This window comes from Jaculus jaculus, chromosome 14, assembly GCF_020740685.1.
Source record: "Jaculus jaculus isolate mJacJac1 chromosome 14, mJacJac1.mat.Y.cur, whole genome shotgun sequence".
NCBI classification, from domain to species: domain Eukaryota; kingdom Metazoa; phylum Chordata; class Mammalia; order Rodentia; family Dipodidae; genus Jaculus; species Jaculus jaculus.
Window position 1 is genome coordinate 83552213 of NC_059115.1, and position 18961 is coordinate 83571173.

Consider the following 18961-nt stretch of genomic DNA (forward strand, 5'->3'; position numbering starts at 1 on the left):
ATCAGAAATTAAAAAAAAAAAAAAAAAAAAAAAAAGGCCTCAGCTGGCCATGGTGACACACGTCTTTAATCCCAGCACTCAAGGCAGAAGTAGGAGGATCGCCATGAGTTTGAGGCCACCCTGAGACTACACAGTGAATTACAGATCAGCCTGGACTAGAGTAAGAACCTACCTCAACCCCCCCCCAAAAAAAGGCCTCATATAATATTTCTCCATATAAGTTGTCTATTACTGCATAAGAAATTAGCACAAATTACATCTAAAAACAAAATATTCTTATTATCTCCCTCAGTTTCTGAGGACCTAGAATCCAGGTGGAGCCTGCTTCAAGTGCTCTCATGAGCTAGCCATCTGGGTGGAGGTTGGCTTGGTGGGGGTGGACAGGATCTTGCAAATAGCAAGAAGACAATATTAGTCAGGGCTCTCTAGAGAAATGAATTTGTATTATAGAGGGGATTTGTTGGATTATCTTACAGGATAAGAGCTGGGCAATCCACTGGATGTCTCCAGTCTTCAGCATCGAGGAACCTAATAGCTGTTCAATCCATAAGGCTGGATGCCTCAGTAGTCCCATTCTGGTAGCAAAGCCTGAGAAGATTCTACAGAGCTACTGGTTTTCAATCCACACTGGAAGGCTGATGAAACTCAGTTCCAAGGTCCACAAAGAATGGTCAGAACAGGGTAGATTCATATATGAGTGAATAGTGAGGGTTCCAGGTAAAAGGCACACACCAGTGAGTAACACAGGCAGCCAGGTGAAGAAGAGACTGTGTTCTCCTGGAGATTTGTAATTAATTAATTAATCAATTATTTTGAGGTAGGGTCTTACTGAAGCCCAGGTTGACCTGGAATTCACCTCAAACTCATGGTGATCCTCCTACTCCTGCCTCCTGAATGCTGGGATTAAAGGCGTATGCAGGCAGAGCTAGAATAGGCACACCAGGGCCACTAGCTGCTGCAAGCAAACTCAAGACTCATGTGCCACCCTGTGCATCTGGCTTTACATGGTGTGGTGGCTTGATTCAGGGGTCCCCCATAAACTTAGGTATTCTGAATGCTAGGTTCCCAGCCAATGGAGATTTGGGAATTAATGCCTTCTGGAAGCAGTGTATTGTTGGGGGCGGGCTTGTGGGTGTTATAGCCAGTGTCTCCTTGCCATATTTGGCACACTCTCCTGTCCTGTTGTCCACTTGATGTTAGCCAGGGGATGATATCCACTCTCTGCTCATGCCATCATTTTCCCCTGCCATTGTGGAGTTTTCCTTTGAATCTGTAAGCCAAAATAAATCTTTTTTTCCCAAAAGCTGCTCTTGGTCAGGTGATTTCTGCCAGCAATGCAAACTTGACTACAACAGTAATGTTGGTACCGAGAATGGCATTGCTGCTGCATGAATGTGTAGCTTTGGCCTTGTAGAGCTGATTTTCAAGAGGAATGTGGAAGGATGTGGAACCTTGGCATTGAAGTGCTGTAAGTACAACTTGATGGAACAGTCTGGTCAGAGTTGAAGACCTAAATGCAGTAAGAACTATGGACTGTGAGGTTTGGCTTATGAGGGTGAGAAAGAGGTTTGCCTGGACTGGGCTTGAAGCAGTTTGTATGAGAGGCTTACTGTTATGCCTGTGTCCTGAGAATTTGTGCAGGGTTGCTTTGCATAGAAATGGACTGGTGTGAGCAGAGGTCTATGGCACAGAAATGAAATCTTTGGGCTGAAACTTCTACCTGTTCAGCTGCAATTGTATGAGAGATTACAACCTTTGAGATTGGGCCAGCTGATCCGCACTGTGACAACAGAAATAATGCAGTCTTTTGCAAAGTCCTGAATGCTCACGGAGTGTCCTATTCTTCAAAGTTTGCTTTATTCCTGCCTGGGTTAACAACTTGGCACCCTACCTTGTATTGTGGAATATAAGAAATGCAGGGAAGAGAGCGTCATTGAATCTACATCATGGTCTTATGTTTTGGAAACGGTCATACGTACTGTGAAACAGGTTTACTGGATGCCTACATGGAGACTCCATGGAGCCCTAAGGATGAACCATGGATTGCAGTGGAGACCCAGTACAGATGTCAGGACCACAAGATGGCTGCCAAGGAAAGCTGCCGGCCAGATGAAGTTTTCCAGGACTGTAAGAAGTCTTAGCTGGAGGAGCAGAATTGGAACTGCAGAGACTTTTTGCTGGTTAGAATTATCAGACTTGTAGATTTGTCACTGACTAGAGTTGTTGAACTTGGAGCCACAGAGTTTGATGTTTGCCCTGATTAAGTATTGTAATTTTTGGTATTATGGCTCAGCTAAAAGATCTTGGACTATGGGAATGTTTGAACATCATTGGGATTGTTAAAAATTCTAATGGGAATTTTAAAGTTGGATGAATGTATTGCAATATACATTGGAGATTTGGGGATTTACACCTCTGGAGGCAGTGTATTGTTGTGGGCAGGCTTATGGGTATTATAGCCAGTTTTCCCTTGCCAGTGTTTGGCACACTTTCCTGTTCCTGTTGTCTACCTGGTGTTGGCCAGGGGGTGATGTCCACCCTCTGCTCATGCCATCATTTTCCCTGCCATCATGGAGCTTCCCCCTCGAGCCTGTAAGCCAAAATAAACCTCTTTTTCCCACAAGCTGCTCTTGGTTGGATGGTTTCTACCAGCAATGTGCACCTGACTGCAACACATGGGTACTGGGGAATTGAACTCTGGTTGTTAGGCTTGGCAGGCAAACACCTTAACCACTGGGTCATCTCTGCAGCCCTTGGAGTTAGTTAGTTAGTTTCTTTCTTTCTTTCTTTGTTCATTTTTATTTATTTATTTGAGAGTGACAGACAGAGAGAGAAAGAGGGAGGGAGAGAGAGAGAGAGAGAATGGGCATGCCAGGGCCTCTAGCCACTGCAAACAAACTCCAGACGCATGCATCTGGCGAACGTGAGTCCTGGGGAATTGAGCCTCAAACTGGGGTCCTTAGACTTCACAGGCAAGCACTTAACCGCTAAGCCATCTCTCCAGCCCTGGCGTTTCTTTATATATAGTTCACCACCTGTTAGGAGCAATAGGTCTAAGTAAAAATGAGGCACTTACCCAGCAGGGTCAACATCACCATGGCAACTGGGGGCCATGACCAGAGACCAGTTTTGCACTGACATGCGAATGAAGTAATCCTAAAGTGGCTATCAGCAGCCAGGATGAGTGAGAAAAAAACAGGTATAAAAACCCCAGCAAAAGCTCATAACCTGTCACTCAACTCAGCAAAGCGGACTCCAGGTCCCTCTCTGTGTTGACCCCCCTTCCCCCCCACCCCCAGCCAGAAGGAGTGACCCTGGGCAGCCTGGGCAGCCTGGCAGGGTGTGGAGCAGACAGAGCAGAACTCAGAGGCTGCCCGCCTCAGGGGTTAGGCTAGTTGAGAGGGTAAAAGAGAAAGGGACCTGGCTTAATTAACATGTGTGAAGAGTGAATAAAGTGTGGCAACTGAATTAACATAATCCGCCTCTTTGACTAATGAGTTTAGCTTGAAATACCACCAGAAGTGCTGTCCACTCCCAAGGAAGACCTCCTCAATTAATCTTTCCTGGGAACCGCCTCACCCAAGAGTCAGGTGTTTTGATTCCTAATCTCATCAAACTGACAACAGATTATAACCATCACAAGTGCCCATGATGGAAGCTGCAATAATTTATAATTTACTGTCAGAACTGACATCCTTTTGGGGTTTGGATATGAAGTGTCCCCCAAAATGTATTTAAGGCATGGTCCCCAGCTAGTAGATTCAATCATTGAGAATGGATTGGATCATAAAGGCTCTAATCTAATCAGTGGGTCAACCTACCAACAGATTGATAATTTGGTAGCATTGGGGGAGTGGAAACCTTAGAAGTAGGGCCGATTTTGAAGAAGTAGGTCACTGGGGACATCACCTTAGATGCTATACTTTGTCCCAGTGTTTAGAGCACTAGTAATAGTAAGCAAGCCAATGGAGTCCCTCACCTAGCAATGAGGACATCACCATGGCAACCAGGGGCCTTGATCAGACACCAGCTCGGCCGCTGATATGCAAATAAGCCTAAGGTGGCTATAGGCAGCTAGAGTCACTGGATTAAAACTGGGTATTAAAAAAAAAACAGCAAAAGGTCAAATCACTGTCACTCAACTCAGAGAGGCAGACTCCACGTCCCTCTTTGTGTTGATACCTGCTGCAAGAAAAAGGAGCAGTCCGTGGAGCCCTAAGCTCGAGCTGGGCACCGAGTGGAGCAGATGGAGGAGGAATGACCCAGACACTGCCCACAGGCCAAGTGACATCCCAGGTGAGCTGCCTGGGGGCTAGGCTGGAGTTGAGAAGATAATAAAAGAAAGGACTTCGCCTAATTAACGTGTGAAGAGTGAATAAAGTGTGACAATTAAATTAGCATAATATGCGTCGTCCACAACACCCAGGTCTTTCTTTTTATAAATAAATAAATATATATATATATATATATATATACATATATATATTATATTATTTATTTATTTGCAAGCAAAGAGAGAGAGGGAGAAAAAGAGGGGAAGAGGATGGGCGCATCAGGGTGTCTAGCCACTGCAAATGAACTCCAGCTGCATACACCACTGTGCATCTGGATTTACATTGGTACTGGGGAATTGAACTCAAGTTGTTAGGCTTTGCAGGCAAGCCCCTTAACCACTGAGCCATCTTTCCAGCCCCCAGGTCTTTCTTCGCCTTTCTGCTTTCAGCTTCTGAAAAGTGCGCTGCTCTGCTCTACCACACCCTTAATCTGTGACTTCCTGTCTCCCCTCAGGCCTGGAACACTAGAGCTGCCAACTGTGCTCCGAAACCAGGGGCCAAAATAAATCCTCCTCCTGGGAATTGTTTCTCTCCGTCATTTGTTTCAGCAACAAAAGTGGAGTAGCACATACCCCTATTGTCTTAGTTATCACAAAACCTAGCCACTACTCAGAGGCTGGGGTTTCTCAAGGGCATGAATACCAGAAGGTAGAAATCCCTGGAGACTTCCTAGATAGAGAGTGTTTACTGTGCCCCCAAATCACATTTTCCACTTTATGTCATTGCTTCCCTCCCAGTTCAGGATGAATTTATGAAAAAGACTGGTAATTGCTTTCCTCTTTCCTCTGTATCACTGAGAGGAGAGAATGTCCTTAAATCACCATGGGTCCTCAGACCCGATGAGCAGTTCATAGCAGAACCACAGTGACTCAGCAATGTGGGAAATCCTCCTCCACAAAGAAACCCAGTGCTTGAGAGATGGCTCTGCGGTCAAAGGCACTTGTTTGCAAAAGCCTGGTGGCTTGTGCTCAAATCCGCAGTACCCCCGCAAACCCAGAGTCACAAAGTGGCGCATGCAACTGGAGTTTGTTTACCATGGCAGGAGGCCCTGGTGTGCCCATTCCTTCTCTCTCATTCTCTCACCCTCTCTCTGGGTTTTCAATGCTGAAGTACTGGGTGGAAGGCAGTTGGGTTAGGAAGAGGGCACTTCCAGAATGTGGACCAGAGAGGAAGACTTGTGCAAACTAGGATTTGAAACCCTGGCCTGTACCTTGATGTTTCTCAGTGCTCTGGACTGGGGCTCAGACAGTGACACCCCAGAATCTGGTACCTTCACATGCTGAGTACTTAGAACTGAAAGAATGGGGCTCTGAAGCAAGACTTCTCTGACCCTCTCGTCCCTCTTACATGGGCTCCTCTTTCTCCCCTGTAGCAGGCCATCAACACCAGAGCACTTCTTCCCTAAAATGAGTCATTTGGGGGTGGTTTTCCCCTTATATCCACCACAAAGCCTACAGAGGTTATTCTAGCCTTTCTCCACCTTTCTGTGTAAGAACTTGCCTCTGGGAAATAGCCTGCCCTACCTTGTCTAGTGTAGAGCCTAAGACCTGCCTCAGCTGGGAGGAAGAAAGACAGGCCATACGGAAAATCCAAGAGGAGGGCTGAAGAGATGACTTAGTGATTAAGACACTTGCCTGCAAAGCCAAAGGTCCCAGGTTCAATTCCCTAGGACCCACGTAAGCCAGATGCAGGTGGTACATGTGTCTGGAGTTCATTTGCATTGGCTGAAGGCTCTGGTATGCCCATTCTCTCTCTCTCTCTCTCTCTCTCTCTCTCTCTCTCTCTCTCTCTCTCTGCCTCTATCTCTCTCAAAATAGTAAATTTAAAAAATAAAAAGAAAGAAAAAAGAAAACTCATGAGGAATCTGCAGAGAGGCCTTCCTGGGTTTCTCCCTTCCGCCTATGCCTGTCCATCAGACCCTACCATGGGGGTAATGGGGAAGGGCGCTGGCCAGGGGGAGGTGGCTGATGGGGTGTGAACTCAAGGAGCTGGGTTGGCTGGCTCTCTGTGGGCGGGGGGGGGGGGGGGGGCTTAGAGACCTCTCTTAAGAAATATCTTGGCTGCAGAAAGCCAAGCACCACATGTTCTCTCTCATATGTGGATCCTAGCTACAGATGATTGGGCTTCTGCATGAGAAGGAAAATACTTAGTAGCAGAGGCCATTAAGTTAAAAAGGAGACATAAAGGGAAGAGAAAGGGAGGAGGGTACTTAATAGGTTGATATTGTATATATGTAAGTACAATGATTGAGATGGGGAGGTAATTTGATGGAGAATGGAATTTCAAAGGGGAAAGTGTCGGGGGTGGGGGAGGGAATTACCATGGGATATTTTTTATAATCATGGAAAATGTTAATAAAAATTTAAAAATAGGGCTGGAGAGATGGCTTAGTGGTTAAGCGCTTGCCTGTGAAGCCTAAGGACCCCGGTTCGAGGCTCGGTTCCCCAGGTCCCATGTTAGTCAGATGCACAAGGGGGCCCACGTGTCTGGAGTTCGTTTGCAGAGGCTGGAAGCCCTGGCGCGCCCATTCTTTCTCTCTCCCTCTATCTGTCTTTCTCTCTGCGTCTGTCGCTCTCAAATAAATAAATTTTAAAAAAAATTTAAAAATTAAAAATTAAAAAAAGAAATATCTGGGCTGGAAAGATGGCTTAGCGGTTAAGCGCTTGCCTGTCAAGCCTAAGGACCCCAGTTCGAGGCTTAATTCCCCAGGACCCACGTTAGCCAGATGCACAAGGGGTGCATGCATCTGGAGTTCCTTTGCAGTGGCTAGAGGCCCTGGCGTGCCCCTTTCTCTCTCTGTTGCTCTCAAATAAATAAATAAATAACAAAAAATTAAAAAAGAAAAGAAATATCTCAGTTTGGAAGGGGCAGGGAGCTCTGAGACTGACGCATAGCTATCCAGTCTCCATCAAAGCTAGCCATAAAAATAAGTATTTCCTGAGGCTTTGGGTCTTCATTTCTGAATATTCCCATGTCACATAAAACTACAATTCAAGAAATTTGTTGTACTTTTCTCCTGTTAATCTGCCTTTAAAACAGAAATAGGAAGTTGGGCGTGGTGGCACATGCCTTTAATCCCAGCACTTGGGAGGCAGAGGTAGGAGGATTGTTGAGTTTGAGGCCACCCTGAGACTTCAGAGTGAATTCTAGGTCAGCCTAGGCTAGAGTGAGACCCTACCTCAAAAAACAAAAAACAAAAAGAAGAAGGAGGAGGAGAAGAAATAGGAGTGAGTGGGCTGGAAGGATAATTTCACAGCTGTGGCATTTGCCTGCAAAGCCAAAGGACCCAGGTTCAATCCCCCAGGACCCACATAAGCCAGATGCACAAGGGGGCTCATGTGTCTGGAGTTCATTTGCAGTAGCTGGAGGCGCTGGTATGCCCATTCTCTGACTCTCTTTCCCTCTCTTTCTCTGTCAAGAAAATAAAAATAAATATTAAAAAAAGAGAAAGAAATAGGAGTGTTGGTTTAGGATTGGGAGAAAACGGCCACTCCTTTTTACTCCTACATCAACTCTCTTCTGAAAATACTTGCTATCAGGGCTGGGGAGATGGCTCAGTGGATAAAGTACTTGACACACAGGCACGAAGACCTAATCAGATCCCCAGTCCCCACGTACAATGCCGGGCATGGTGACATGTCTGTAATCCCAGCGCTGGGCAGGTGGCGACAGAGGATCCCTCGGGCTTGCTGGCTCACTTGTCTAGCCAAATATGTGAGCTCCACGTTCAGTGAGGGACCTTATCTCATGAAAAAGGTGGAGTCATAAAGCCAAATGGATATTCATTTGCAGTGGCAGGAGAGTGTCCTCTACACACACTCACACACGGTAAATAAATACATATTTAAAAAGAGAGATGCTTTTAAAAGAAAGAAAGTGGAGAGTCAATAGAGCAAGATACCCAATATTGACCCACACATATATGGATAGTCATATGAACATGCATTTACTTACCTATATGTAAATGCAAACAAACTTACAGTGCCCTTGAGCCAGGCCTGAGTGGGTGTCTAATAGAAGAGGGCTGTGTCTGCCCTCGCTCAGGATTAAGTCTGACTCATATTTTCACAGAGCCAAGCTTGGTAAGTACCTGCCTTCCCCTTTAGAACCTTCTAATGGCTTCCTGGCTCTGCAGTTTTTTATATACTCCCATCTTGGGAGCTCTCCCCTGGCTCTAGTCAGTCCTTTTCTCTGTCTTAGCTGGCTCTCTCTAGACTAGCAGAGGCACCTTGTTATTCCTAGTATTCAACAACTAGGCTCCACGGTTATAAGGGTACACAGCAAAAGTTACTACAACCTGTTGTGGACTGATGTATTTAACCTGCCCCTTTTATACAAGGTGTTCCTATGCAGATACTTCACCCTGCTTAAACTAGCTCTTTCCTAAGACTACTACCTCATCTTCCTACCACCCGGTTGATTTTGCAGTGGCACAAATATGCAGAAATATGCAAATTGCAGCCAACTTTATGGGGTGGGCAGTGAAGGAGAGCTGCTTTCTCTGAGCAAACCTGTTTGCAGAGAAGCATCAGGCAGAAACTGGAGCAGGTGACAGCAGAGTAGAGAAACCCGACAAGAACAGAGCACAAAGGGCTCTTCAAAGCAAGGTGATTTAAATGTCAAAGGCGGAAGAGAGGCCCTCGGGAAACTGATGTAACTCTTGACTGTTTTTGTAAAAATAGCTTTCTTTATTTTCCTATCTTTGAATATAAAATGAAAGAAGGCATAGGATGTATCACATAATAATATCAAATAACCAATGGCAAAAAAATTGACTCAATTTTTTTATGCTAAGAATGAATGCACTGTCACATACCCCATATCCACTTTGAAAAATAGATAAAATATATTTTGATGACTCTTAGCTTTGCTTGAAGATAGAGTTCCAGTCTGAGCTGGTTTCCCTGCCACTTGCCAACATTTTAGATGGGTATGACAAGGTGGGAGGAATGGGAGGCTGAAGAAGGAATATTTTAGGCGGTAGCAAAAGCCAACAGGATGTGGACTGGGATGCATCCTGTTATCTCAGGTGTCTGTAGAAGCTTCAAAGCTGAGGTTGGGGGTGACAAACACCCCTACACTAAAGAGTGATACTACAGGAAAGCCACTGGCTGGCTAAGAAGAGGCCAGGGGTACGTGAGAGATCTGTAATGGAAATCTGTAAGAAGACCAAGTTTGGTCATTCCTTCCTCATGGAGAAGGGGATCCCCTTGCCCAAAGTGAGCAAAGAAGGAGTACAAAAGAGTCCTCCATTTGACGATTCTTACAAGAAGGGGAGACATAATGGTGGTGTGCTTCATAGGTATGAGACAGTCAGGTAGCTTTGGTAGGTAGTTTAGGCTGACTAGACCTCTGAAAGCAAAAAGCAGGAATGTCTTTGAGCCAATCCTTGCAATCTCCACTTTGCTAGAGATCAGAGTATGATTGGACATTTTAATGCTTCCCTAGATCTGTTTTTCCACACTTTTTAATGCTTCCCTGAGCCCCTCCTGGGAGGGAGTTCCCCTTTTCTAGAATTTAACTCTAATCCTGACATTGTAGTTGGTCAAGTTCAGCCCCTAGAACTTGGCATCATGGCTGGCCTCGTTCTGAGTCAGCCTCTAGCCTAGACCAATCAGCTGTTTCTTTGGCTCACCTGAGCCAGAAAGTAGGGCCTAGCACCTTAAGGTTATAAATATGTTTACCAGGGAGGGCAAGCTCTCTGGGCTGCTCCTGAACTTTGAGGTTCTGGTAAACTTTCCTCATCTAGGCCCGGCTTGGTTGAGATGACACCACCCCCTCCTTACTCCCATATGGGCTCTTTACCCCTCCTGCCCTCCACATGGCAGGAGCTCTGTGTCCTTACTTTTCCTTCCTTTCTAACTCTCTTGTTACATTTCTTTCAGGCCCACCACATGGACTCTCAGACTACATGGGTGTATTCATTTTCCTTCTTTTGATTTTGTACTCCCTAAGTAAATATAATAATAATTATCCCTCTCAGTCTTATTTTATCCGATCCTTTGGGGAAAAAAAATCAGATGGGAACTAAGGGTTTGGGTTCAGGACTTTCCTGGACTCCCCCCAAACTCCATTTCAGGTACATACTGCATGAAGGCTGGGATCTGTGTCTCAGAAATCTCTGCAAGCAGGAAGCTAGATGGGGCCTGATGGCAGAATAAGGGGGAGAGAGAAGCAGAGTAGAAAAACGGGTTTCTGCCATTTTAAAGTGTCAAAAACAAAATTAGGGCTGGAGAGTTGGCTTAGTGGTTAATGTGTTTGCCTGCAAAGCCAAGGGACCCAGGTTCAGTTCCCCAGGACCTACATAAGCCAGATGCACAAGGTGGTGCATGTATCTGAAGTTTGTTTGCAGCAGCTGGAGGCCCTGGCACATCCATTCTGTCTTTCTCTTTCCCTTCCTTACTCCCTCCCTCTCTCTCCCTCAAATAAATAAATAAATAAATTCATTTAAAAAGATTTAGAGCTAGAGAGATGGCTTAGCAGTTAAGGTGCATGCCTGTGAAGCCTAAGGATCCAGGTTCAATTCCCCAGGTCCCACATAAGCCAGATGCACATGGTGGCACATATGTCTGGAGTTCATTTGCAGAGGCTGGAGGCCCTGGCACACCTATTCTCTCTCTCTCTTCCTCTCTCTGTTTCTAATAAATAAATAAAAATAAATCTTAAAAAATATAATTAATTGAGTTTAAATCTTGAATTGACTTTTCCTGTTGATTCCAGAATGTTCCCTGAATTAGGTAGGCTTCCTGCTGATGAACTGAGCACCGGAGGCTAGCTTTATAGTCAGGAAAGGGCTAAAGGAACAGAAACAGGATCTATGGAATTTTAGCAAGAATGACTCTGTGTTGGTTTAGTCAGATTTAGTCTACTACAGGAGCTTAGTCCAAATCAGTGTCTTCTTGAAAATTTTATTTAACAAAATACTAAAAAGTAAGTTGTATTCTCAGAGGCCAAATGCCAGCCAGAGCTATCTGGGAGCTCCTTGCTGGGGCAGGAAGCCCTAGCAGAGAATGACCCAGAGGTTAGCTGGAAGATGGATCACTATGGTGCAGTGTGGGGAAGTCCCTGTGAAGGGAGAGGGAGATAATATCTCAAGGTCTGATTAGACACACTAAAAAGAGCTGGACTTAGAATGCATGGGACACTAGAAAGCCAGACAAAAGCCACAAGCTGTGCATGATGGCCTCTCTCTTCCCTCTTATTCACAGCCTCAGAGATCCTGAAGAGGCTGGACAGGGAAAATGGGAGAAGAAAGTGGATGGAGAAAGAGGGAGGAAGGAAAGATGGGTCTACATACCTCACTTGCTCCTCACAAGCCAACCAGGTCTTCTGATTCTAAACGTGAGCACACACCCAGGATCTCTGTTACTCTTGGCCACCCTGACCTGGTATTTTTGCCTCCACTTATCCACACACTAGAATGCCCTCAAGCTATTTCTCTCCAAATATTAGTCCAAGTCAATCCTAAGCTTGTCTTATAGTTTGCTGTGGCTAAAACATTTGTGTCCCTCCAACATTGAGGTTGAAACAAAATCCCAATATTTCAGTATTAAAGGGTAGTGCTTTAGGAGGGACAGTGTTTTAGTGCTTACCCAAAGGGATGGGATCAGTGTCCTATAAAAGGGCTAGAAGGAACCAGCTAGGCTATTTTGCCCTTCCATTCCTTCTGCTATGTGAAGATCAACATTCGTCCCCTCCAAAGCTTCATCTTGGAAGCACAGACTGGGCCTGCACCAGATACTGACCCTGACCCACCTTAATCTTGCCCTTCTAGCCTCCAGAACTATGAAAAAATAAATGTCTTCTATTTATAAATTATTTAGGCTCTAATATTTTGTTATAGCAACAAGAAAGGACAGAGAAATTGCTGCTGCCATTGTGGGAATCTAAGCAATTGTTAGTTCTTTTCCATCTCAGCTCTGAGATTCAAAATCCCCTGCTACTCAGTGACAACCAGCTCCAGCTTCACTAGTCAATGTTCAGTTATCAATTTTTATAAGCTGTTTCCAGAAAGGATGGCAATCAATCCAGATCTACATTAGGTTCATGGCACTACCTCTCCACAATAGCCAAGGACAATTCCCTAATGATGGGGGTTCAATCTGTGATGATTCCTGTTGAGGACATGGGATCAGACAGCCACTTCCATTTTCTATACCCACTCAATTCCAAAGGAGCTGGGGTATAACCACACACCTGTGTTCTCTCAGATTCCTAGCAGCACTTGGCTGTATGGTCATGTTTTTCACAGACCTTCCAGTTCTCAACTATTATTATGTCTCATGGAGTGGCCTAGATACCAGCTCATAATCTAAAGGAGAGAATGAGAGCAGAGTTATCCTTGCAAAGGGACATGAAAGAATATTTCATCAGGTCAAAAAAGCAAATTGTATGAAGTCAGTTGATAGATAACTTTCTGTTTTTGTTTGTCATCTTAAAAGCCACTCTGACAAAAGAACTTTAAAAATGCTTCGAACTTATTTGCCAAGCCTGCCAACCCAGATTCAATTCCTGAATACCCACATAAAGGTAGATGTACAAAGTGGCTCATGTACCCGGAATTCACTGCAAGAGTGGCAAGAAGCCCACGTGGGCCCATACTCAGTCTCTCTCTCTCTAACAAATAAATCAAACATGTTTTAAAAATATTTTATTTATTTATTTGAGAGAGGAGGACAGAGAGAGAATGGGCATGCCAGGGCCTCCAGCCACTGCAAATGAACTCCAGATGCATGTGCCACCTTGTGCATCTGGGTTTACGTGAGTATAGGAGAATTGAACCCAAGTCATTAGGCTTTGCAGGCAAGCACTTTACCAATGAGCAATCTCTCCAGCCGTAATCAAGCATATTTTAAATAAAATAAAACAAATGCTTTGAGCAATGAGAACATCATTAGAATTACAAGATATTTTCCAGACCAATTTTTATTTGTGTTCTACATTCTAATGTGTTTATTTAAAGGGATTTTATTTCTGAGTGTGGCGGCACATACCTGTGATCCCTACACTTGAGGCTTACACAGAAGACTTATTAATTCAAAGCCAGCTTGAACTATAGAGTGAGATTTTTTTCTCAAAAAGAAAAAAAGAAAAGGTGGTTATCATTTTACCATCACAATCTCTCATGTATTTTACTTTGTACAAATGAAGCTTTCCTAGCTGAGATGATGAAATAAACATGCTTTGAAGTGGATATAGGAACCAACTTTGTGCTAAGTGTCTTTGAACTGTGCACTACAGAGGAATATGGAAATTTTTATGATGTTGTGAATCACCAACATGGTTAGGTTAAGGATTTCAAAACAAGCTGGCATGGTGGCTGTGGTGGTTTGATTCAGGTGACCCCTGCCATTGTGGGAATCTAAGCAATTGTTAGTTCTTTTCTATCTCATCTCTGAGATTCAAAATCCCCTGCTATTCAGTGACAACTTAGGTGTTCTGAATGCTAGGTTCCCAGCTGATGGCAATTTGGGAATTAAAGCCTCCTGGAAGCAGTGTATTGTTGGGGGCAGGCTTACAGGTATTATAGCCAGCTTCCTTTTGCCAGTGTTTGGCACACTATCCTGTTGCTGTTGTCCATCTGATGTTGTCCAGGAGGTGATGTCCATCCTTTGCTCATGTCATCATTTTCCCCTGCCATCATGGAGCTTCCCCTCAGGTCTGTAAGCCAAAATAAATGTTTTTTGTTTATTTTGTTTTGTTTTCCCACAATCTGTTCTTGGTCAGGTGTTTTCTGCCCGCAATGTGAATGTGACTATAACAGTAAAGTTGGTACTGAGAAGTGGAATGATCATTGCTGCTAGATTCCTGAGTGTGTGGCTTTGGCCTTTTGGAACTTCTCTGTAGGAGGAATGTGGATGAGTTTGAAATCTTGGCTTAAGAGATGCCTTGCAGTGCTGTAAGTACAGCTTGATGGACCATTCTGGTGAGAGTTGAAAGACCTGAATGCAATAAGAACTATGGATTGTGAGGTTTGGCTTGTGAGGGTGAGAAAGAACTTTGCCAGGACTGGGCTAGAAATAGTTTGTGTGAGAGGCTTGCTGTTATGCCCCTGTCCTGAGACTATATGCAGGGTTGCATTGTGTAGAAATGGACTGGTGTGACACAGAAAGAAATCTTTGGGCTGAAACTTCTGCTTGTTCAGCTACAATTGTATGAGAGATTCCAACCATTGAAATTGGGCCAGCTGACCTGCATTGGGACAACTGAAAGAATGCAGACTCTTTTGAAGGGGCCTGAATGTTGAAGGGATGTCTGGTTCTTCAAAGTCTCCTTTATTCCCCCTGGATTAACAGAGCTGCCGGCCCCAGATGAAGTTTTCCAGGACTATGAGTAGCCTAGCTGGAGGGGCAGAATTGGAACTCTAGGGATTTGTTGCTGATTAGAATTATCAGACTTGGAGATTTGTCACTGACTAGAGTTGTTGGATTTGGAGCTGCAGAGTTTGATGTTTGCCCTGTTTAAATCTTACATTAGTTAAATATTTCTTTGTTATGCCCAGTACCATCTTTTGTAGTGTGAATGTTTATTCTGTGCTATTATGGGTTTTTTTTTGGGGGGGGGGGATTTTGTGGTATTGTGGCTCAGTTAAAAGATCTCAGAATATGAGAATGTTTGAACATTATTATGATTGGTTTTTAAAAAAACTATGGGGACTTTTAAAGTTGGACTGAATGCATTGTATTTTACATCATGGATGGTTATCAGCTTATGGGGGCCAGGGGCAGAATGTAGTGGGTTGAGTCAGGTGTTCCCCATAAGCTTAGGTGTTCTGAATACTAGGTTCCCAGCTGATGGCAGTTTGGGAATTGAAGCCTTTGGAGGCAGTGCATTATTGTTGGCGGGCTTATGGGTGTCATAGCCAGCTTCCCCTTGCCAGTGTTTGGCACACTCTCCTGTTGCTGTTGTCCACCTGATGTTGGGCAGAAGGTGATGTCCACCCTCTGCTCATGTCGTCATTTTCCCTGCCATCATGGACCATCCCCTCGAGTCTGTAAGCCAATATAAACTTGTTTTTCCCTCACAGACTGCTCTTGGTCAGGTGCTTTCTGCTAGCAGTGCAAACCTGACTACAACAGTGGCTCATGCCTATAATCCCAGCACTCAGGAGCTGGGGTAGGAGGATTGCCATGAGCTCAAGACCAATATGGACTGCAGACTAAATTCCATGTCAGCCTGGGCTAGAGTGAGTCTGCTCCTCAAAAAAAAGGAGGGGGGTAGAGAGATGACTCAGAAGTTAAGGCACTTGTCTGCAAGACCTAATGACCTGAGTTCAATTCCCTAGTACTCATGTAAAGCCAGATTCACAAAGTGGCACATACATCTGAAGTCCATTTGCAGTGGCTAGAATCCCTGGTCCACCCATTGTCTGTGTCTCTCTTCTCTCTCTCCTTGCAAATAAACAAATAAATATTTTTTAAAAGAAGAAAAGGAAAACAGAACACAAACAAGCAAACAAAAAGAACAAATGAAAACTCTCCAAAACAGTAGAGTTTTGACTCTTCCACTCCTGAGGCAGGTCTTTTAGAGCACAGAGTGAAGTGAAGTTGCCAGTACAGATGGGCAGCCACAGAAAGCAGAGCCACGGGATCTTGACACCAGCTGTGGACCTGCACGTGGCACTTGCATTTCAACCAGAGCCATTGTGTGCTCAGCACTCGCTCAATAAACGCAAGCCTGGACACTTTCTGTTCGGGAAAACTGTGTTGACCACTCGCAAAATTCAGTTGAAAGAATTTTTCTGGACTCTGATCCTCTCTTTCACTGTCCATCCATTCTGTAGTGAACCCAGAATATCCCCCTGATTTGTCTAAGGCCACATGGTATGCATACTGGGCACAGAAGTGGGTTTCTCCCAGCTCAGGTCTTGGTACTGGTGCAACCTTGGCTGCTCCAGGAGGCACCTCTCAGCTCCTCCACCAGACGAGGTCTGCCTCCCTGGGGAACAACTAGTATCATTGCCAGCCTGTGGCTCCTGTGCTGACCTTGGGCCACACACAGCAGTTAGGCTGTGACCAGAGATAAGCAAAACACTCTTCTTCAGTAATGCTTATATTCTCGTTTGCTTTTTTTGTTTTAACAAAAGATGTCTTTCCAGGGCTGGAGAGATTGCCTAGTGGTTAAGGTGCTTGTTTGCAAAGCCTAAGGACCATGTTTGACTCTTCAGATCCCACATTAGCCAGACAAAGTTGAGGAATGTGTAAGGTCACACATATTCACTAGGTGGTGCAAGCATCTCGAGTTCAATTTTAGTGGCTGAGGCCCTGGTGTGCCAATTCTCTCTCTCTCTAAAAAAAAGTCTTTCCAAAGAAGCCTATCCTAATACCCTTTCTGTTACCTTAACAGAATACCTGAGACCAAGTACTTTGTAAAGAAAAAGAGAATTATTTAGTACAACACAGTTTGGGAACCTGAAAGTCCAACCCCTGGCAGCCCTATCTGTTTGGCCTCTGCTGAGACCCACGTGGCTACATCACAACATTGCAGAAGGCAGCCTGGTGGGACCATGAACCAAAGAGGTTACAGGAAGGAGAGGAAGCCTGGGCGTCAGAGGCCAGGTTTGCTCTTTTTCTATTGTCTTGCTCTCACAGGAAGTAATCAGCAACCTGCCAGAAGTATGTTAACCCCCAAGGGTAATGCCCCCAGGGGCCAAAACTCCTGGCAGTGGGCTCAAACTCTTGAAGGTCTACCACTTCAGTAGTGCCTCAATGGAGAGCAAGCTTCTGGCCTATAGACCTACGAGTGACATACTCAAACTATACACAGACAATAGCAAATCTCTTCCCAGTGCCGTAGTTACTGGAGATGTGTCTTTGCCTCGTGGCTTTTGCAGTACAAACTAGCACAGGCTTGGTTGACATTTCCAAAGCTCCCAGTGAGCATGAGTCATTATGAATGTATCAGAGGCTCCTAAGCCCGCTGCCGGAGAACCTACCCAGCTCCAGAGGGGAACAAATGTTTCCCAGTCCCCATCTGCCACGAGCCCTTTCCCCTCCTGAAAAACACGCTCCTCTACCTCTCCATTTTGGAAGAAAAGCAAAGCAGGCAGGGTAAGACCCAATGAGGTTGTCAGATTGATTACCTGGCTTCTGCCTAACGTTTGGTCTCATGAGAGGTGGAAAGAAGCAGCCTTGGGAAAAAAATAAATCAGACTTCTTCTTTCTATAAACACAACCTGGGAAAAACAATGCAAACCAGCTGAGCTGGCAGTCTTTGGCTTCCCCAAATGCAGGCATTTATGGTAGCGCAGAGTCCTTTCAACTTGGGTCTCCCGTGAGCAGAGAGGGAAGAAAGTGAACGTGAATGGAGAAGACCCAGATGGAACTGGGCCCACCTTTCTGCAGTTCTGTGGCCTCTGCAGAAAACAGTGGGCTTTGCATGGGAGAGTGGAAGGAACCTCCTCCTGCAGGGCTCTGGGTGGATCCTGGATGGAAATATGGCTTCCCTGGCCTTTGTCCCCTGGAGAACATGTTGAAACTGGCCTGACATCTTGGAAGGTTCTTGGGCAACAAGGTTTTCTTCCCCAAATTTGTGTGATAGTGATCCAAAATATACAGTCGTGGTTGCTCAAGCAGCCCCTGTGGACGAGGAGCTAGCAGAACACTTTCTATTTGTAAGTGTGTACAGTCAATGCTCTTCAGTCAGATGTTATATCCCATGATTATTTCCTACACAGAATGTAGACTGAGGAATGCACACACTGCCTTATGGTGTATGGTTCAAAATGTGCTTGAAGGTTAAAACTCTTTTTTTAATGTGAAAACCAATACATTTTTATTAAAGGATTTCCCATGTGTTTCCTTCATTGTCCATCATGGTCACCTGAGTTTTGCTGAAGCTTGACATGGTCCTTGTAAAAACTGATCCATTTGAGCAACTGGACCTTCACCACAATTTTCTGAGCTTCTCTGTGGTTGCATGATAAAGTTTCTGTGAAAAAACATCCCAAATAAAGCGGGTTACATTTTATGTACCCTGTAGTCCACAATAGTTCTACTTGCAAGCCAAGAGGACGGGCTCAGTGGGGCCCTCGTGTCACTGCAAAGGAGCTCTGGATGCATGCACCATGCCTTGTGCTTCCAGCCTTATATGGGTGCTGGGGAATTGAGCCCAGGCCATTAGGCTTTGCAAGCAAGTGATTCAAATAATGCTTAAGGCAGCTGGGTGTGACAGCATATGCCTGTGTGTCCTGTAATCCTGAGCATGCTTGTCACATGTTCAGAAAGGCTAGTTTCATTCAGCCAACTCAGAGCAGTTGAACGTTTTGCCCATCATCACCACATTTAACACTCTTCAAATTGTTTGGACTCCAAAGTCTATTTTGTTTTTGTTTAACTGGTGGAATATCATTTTCTGCACCGAACCCAGTTGGCACACCGTAAGGGAAGTATGTATCTCTGGCTGGCCTAGGAAGACTACCCTGGTCGTTGCCCATGAGAAACTTCATTAAGGAGTTCTTAAATGGTGTGAAGTGTTCATTCCTGTTTCCAGGCAGGAGGTGAGAAAGGAGGGAAAGATCTGAAGACCTATGATTGAGAGAAAATGATGAGCATGTGACAGATAAGGCTTTCAATTTCTACGGAGATACTGAATCTATCTCTGGAAGGAAGAGTTAGGGAATTCTGGAA

General features: G+C 44.9%; 1 non-coding gene across 1 annotated transcript; it reads right to left on the reverse strand.

Annotated features, from left to right (window-relative positions):
- Window positions 1-18545: 18545 nt before the first annotated feature.
- Window positions 18546-18618, reverse strand: LOC123454952. The gene has a single exon (XR_006633593.1). It is a non-coding gene; the product is annotated as a small nucleolar RNA Z40 (small nucleolar RNA).
- Window positions 18619-18961: the final 343 nt, after the last annotated feature.